The sequence below is a fragment of the Euphorbia lathyris genome, chromosome 2 (genome assembly GCF_963576675.1).
Source record: "Euphorbia lathyris chromosome 2, ddEupLath1.1, whole genome shotgun sequence".
Taxonomy (NCBI): domain Eukaryota; kingdom Viridiplantae; phylum Streptophyta; class Magnoliopsida; order Malpighiales; family Euphorbiaceae; genus Euphorbia; species Euphorbia lathyris.
Window position 1 is genome coordinate 103,210,964 of NC_088911.1, and position 5,319 is coordinate 103,216,282.

General features: G+C 39.7%; 1 non-coding gene across 1 annotated transcript; it reads right to left on the reverse strand.

The window, feature by feature from the left end:
* Positions 1-4,510: 4,510 nt before the first annotated feature.
* Positions 4,511-4,617, reverse strand: LOC136221050 (small nucleolar RNA R71). The gene has a single exon (XR_010684841.1). It is a non-coding gene; the product is annotated as a small nucleolar RNA R71 (small nucleolar RNA).
* Between the last annotated feature and the right edge of the window lie 702 nt (positions 4,618-5,319).

The window sequence follows — 5,319 nt, forward strand, 5'->3', positions numbered from 1 at the left end:
AAACGTGGTTTGGAAATTTTGGATCTTCAAAACCCGGAGGTTGATTAACATATACCTCTTCGTTTATAAAGCCATTAAGAAATGCACTTTTAACATCCATTTGATACAATTTAAAGTTCATGAAACTAGCATATGCACACAATATACGTATAGCTTCTAACCTAGCAACTGGTGCAAAAGTTTCACCATAATCAATGCCCTCTTGCTGACTATAGCCTTGGGCTATAAGTCGGGCTTTGTTCCTAACTACATTTCCATGCTCATCTAGTTTGTTTCTAAAAACCCACTTAGTTCCTATGGATTTTTGATTCCTAGGTTTAGGTACTAAATCCCATACCTCATTTCTCGTGAATTGGTCAAGCTCTTCTTGCATAGCATTGATCCAATACTCATCATGCTCAGCATCAGCAAAGTTCTTTGGTTCATGAACTGATACGAAAGCAACGTTGCTAAGGAATTTCCTAAGCTGGTCTCTAGTCATTACTTTGTTGTTGGCACCATCAAGGATGGACTTTTCTGAATGTCCTCTTGGAATTTTTATCTCCTTGGGTAATATTGAGTTGTTTGGAACAGGTGTTTCTGCAATCTCTGCAGGGACAGATTGGTCAGCAAAGGTAATTTCAGTTTCGATTTTACCTTTGGTCAGCTCTTGTGCTGATGGCTCAGCACCTCCAATTAGGTCAGTATGAGCTGAGTTCAGCTCATCCTCCATGGGTTGAGTTGTCTTACCTGCATGGTCAGTTTCATCGAAATCTACATGGACTGACTCTTCTACAACTTGAGTTCTTTTATTATAAATTCTATATGCTTTGCTGTTTGTTGAGTACCCTAAAAAGATTGCTTTGTCAGCTTTGGCATCAAATTTTGCCAAATTGTCTTTTGTATTGAGTATGAAACATTTACACCCAAAGGCACGAAAGTAGCCAATGTTGGGCTTTCGTCCTTTCCAAAGTTCATAGGGAGTTTTCTTTAATATGGGTCTAACTAAAGCCCTATTCAATATATAACATGCTGTGTTGACAGCTTCTCCCCAAAAATACTTTGGAAGCCTATTTTCACTCAGTATTGTCCTGACAATTTCTACTATTGTCATATTTTTCCTTTCAACAACTCCATTCCGTTGAGGAGTTCTAGGGGCAGAGAAATTGTGGTCAATACCATTGGTTTCACAGAATTCATCAAACATTTGGTTTTTGAATTCTCCACCATTATCACTTCTAATATGAGCTACTCTTAGGTCTTTATCATTTTCAAGCTTTTTGACTAATGTAGTAAACATTTCAAATGTTTCATCTTTGCTACTCAGCAAGATGATCCAAGTATACCTAGAGAAATCATCTACAATAACTAAGGAAAATTTCTTACCTCTCATGCTGAGTGGCTGGATAGGTCCGAAAAGATCCAAATGTAGTAATTCCAATGGTCTTTTGGTTGAGACAACATTTTTGCTATGAAAAGACTTTTTGGTTTGTTTACCTTACTGACAAGCATTACAAAGTTGATCTTTTTCATACTTTAATTTGGGTAATCCCTCAACTAATTGCTTTCTAGCTAGTTTGGCAAGGAGGTCCATGCTGACATGCCCAAGTCTCCTATGCCATAGCCAGGAGTTGTCCTCTTTAGATACTAAGCATATATTATTTGAAAATTGTTTTTCTAAACTCAACATATAAACATTTTCTACACGAGGGGCTGTTAAAATCAAATCGTTTGTTTTTCCCTCGAGTATTTGACATTGAGTATCATCAAATATAACCTTTCTTCCACTCTTGCAAAGCTGAGCTACACTTAGAAGATTATATTTGAGACCCTTAACTAAGGAGACTGACTCAATTCTAGGGTTACCTCCGATAGTTCCTGAGCCAACTATCTTACCCTTATTGTTGTCTCCAAAGCTTACACTATCTCCTCGTTTAAGCTCTAGTGTGATGAACTGAGTTTCATCACCTGTCATGTGTCTTGAGCATGCGCTGTCTATGTACCAAAGTTTTGACTTCTCCACGCATGTCAAGCTGACCTGCATTTTAAACTATTCATCTTTAGGTACCCAATTCCTTTTGGGTCCTTTCTTGTTAGTATAAACAGATGCAGAGTCATATTTTAGTTTGTGACAGCATACTTTTGTAGTATGACCACTTTTACCACAAAAGCCACATTGAGTTACCCTTTGAGGGTGATGTTGAGTGTGGTCAGCATTGTTGTGCTGAGCATGCCAGCATACCTTGGTAGTATGACCTTTCTTACCACAGAAGTCACATTGGACAGTCTGTTTGTTATGCCAGCACATAGCTTTTGTGTGTCCTTTCTTCCCACAACAGCTACATTGAGTAAACTGTTTATGCTGACCAGTACCTGAGTACTCAACATGGGGTTTATTCTTAGTTGAACCTTTTATTTGGTTCTGAAAGGTGGTGACGTCCTTTTTCAGTTTCTTTGAATCTGATTGGACTTCCAAGACAAACTTGTGCATAACTTCTATGTTGCTATGCAATGTTGAGTTGTCTTGGAGGAGATATCGAAGATCACTCAGTTTGACCTCCTCAATCTTGTCGCAGCGCCTGCTGAGTGCCTTAATCTTTTGAGAGGTCAGCTTCCAACTCAGCACTCAGATTTACTCAGTTTCAGTTTTAACAATTTATATGCTGAGTAAATATCACAAGCAACACATGCACATATATATATATATTGAGAGAAAGAGTTTAGAAGTTACTCAGCACGACTTATCCTGGTTCGGCCTCTGTGCCTACGTCCAGTCCCCAGTTCCTCCTGGGATTTTCAATCCACTACTGAGCTCTTTCAAGGTAGAGCACAAACCCTTTACAAGGCAGTGAGTATGCAAGAGTACGTCCTCTATTCGTCTACTCAGCTCCTACTAAGTACTACAACCCATCACTTAGATTTTTCTACCACTGAATGCTTACAACCAAGCACTCAGCATACACTCTCAATATTACAATTGATAAACACTTGTTCTCTTTTCAGTAAAGAACACTTTAGAAGATTACACAGAATCACTCTAACATTTACACAAAGAATAGAAAATTTTGTGTAAGATCTTTGTATTTGAGTGCTTTTAAGATTTCTCTCTTGGATTTTTCTTCTTTGTAATTCGGCAATGATCCAAGGTTCTTGAGTGTCCTTTTATAGATGGAAATCTGCATATGGATCATTTGAATTGTTTTAGCCATTAACACTAAAACGGCTCTTTTAGGGAACATCTTCTGGTCAGCTTCAGACTGTACAGGCCATTCCCTTCCTCTGTTTTCTTCAGGCGTCAGGCTTTGTCTTCTTACTTCAGACTTGTCTTTTTGTGCAGTTGTCTTTTACCAATAATCCATTGACCCATGTTTCTTGGAATTAGTCTTCTGTGTATTTTCGAGGCTTCAATTATTGGTGCAGAAGATTGGCAGACTTTGTCCTTTAGTGAATGGATCCTTCATGCTATCCTGACTGTCACTCAGCTTCATTCGTTATCTTCGAATGTTCAACTTCCATGCTGAGTTCCTTCTTAGTCAGCTCCGTTCTGTTTATACAATTCTTAAGGAGTCTTCTAATTTAGTCAGCTTCGTTCTGGCAACTTTGAAGGAGACTTCTGATATTGAGTTCTACTCTACTCAGCTTCTATTCTTTCATGCTGAGTTCCGTTCCACTCAGCTTCTATTCACGATATCTCTCACTATAAAGAATTCACACACCACGAACACCCTGTTCTGCAACATTTTTCTAGTAAAATTTGGTCATCAATCCTTGTGGAGACGATACTCAAATTATCACTTTATTACTTGTATCTAGTGCACTTGCTAGAGTCTGTTCGGAGGACAACAAGTTTTTGGCGCCGTTGTCTGGGATTGAAAGCAACAAAATTTAACTAAAAATTTCTGTGAAACAAGGTGTTTTTAATCTGTTTGCTAAAATAGTGCAGCCAGAAGGAGTTCTCCATTTGTTTATGCGCAGAGCTGGACCTCCAGTTTTTCCTATCGATCTCGAACTAGATAGAATGTGTAGACAAAACCGAGTGGGAGCTCGATGAGCAAGACAAAGAGAGTGACAAAGAGAAAGAAGGATGGCTGGAAGAGTGCCACCAGAACAACCAGTTCAACCTAATCAAGAAGAGGAAGGAGAGAACAACAATCCTCCAGTTATGAGGATCAGAGACTATTCCAGGCCGACCACGGAAGGACACTCGTCGTGCATTGTGTTGCCTAACGAAGGAAACAACATGTTTGAAGTGAAAGCATCCATGATACAAATGTTGCAGGCCGCGGTGCAATTCAATGGATATCAGTCGGAAGATCCAAACGGGCATATCCAGGAGTTCATCACACTGTCCAACACTTTTAGATCAAAACGAGGAATTTCTGATGATGTGATTAGACTAAAGCTGTTTCCTTTTTCGCTCAAGGACAAAGCAAAGAACTGGTTAAAGAATCTATAGCCAGGGACGATCACCACTTGGGAAGAAATGGCCAGTGCTTTTCTAATGAAATATTTTCCACCTAGACAGGCCATCAAACTCAGGAATAAGGTATCCCATTTTGTCCAGGAAGAGGATGAATCCTTAGCCGAGGCATGGGAAAGATACAAGGAATTATTAAGAAGGGTACCAAATCATGGCATCCCCATATGGATGCAAGTGCAGAATTTTTACAATGGAGTCACCAACATTTATAAAATACAGATTGAATCCATTGCCAATGGTAACCCCAAAGATCTTGAACCACAAGCCTTGTACAACCTTATTGAGAGAGTCGTAAGCACGAGCTATAACTGACACTCCGCTAGGAGTGAAGGAAAAAGAGCGGGGAATGATGATGTTGTGTCGAAACTAACCACCCAGGTGGAACAGCTTGCAAAGCAGCTCAGCAAGATTAATGTATCATCCATTCACAGCGAACAACCGTTCAATGATGTTTGTGATTTTTGTGGAGGACCTCATTTCAATATAAACTGTCCTGGAGTCAAGCAAGGGAAAGGTGAACAGGAGCAATGTGATTATGCCGGATATAATCAAAGGAACCCACCAAACCCATACTCAAATACCTATAACCCAGCCACAAGAAATCATCTGAACTTCAGATGGACTGGGCAGCCAAATCAAGAACAACCAAGGTATTAGCAGCAACAAGGAGGACAGTACCAGAGACAACCTCAACAACACTACAAACAGCCTGTTCCACCAAAGGAAGATAAAGAACAGGACATGAAGACCATGATGATGCAATTCATGAAGCAGACACATGCGTCAATTAAAAATCTAGAGACACAGGTCCATCAACTCGCTGCATCTTCGTCCAAAGGAAAAGGGATGATGCCAAGTAA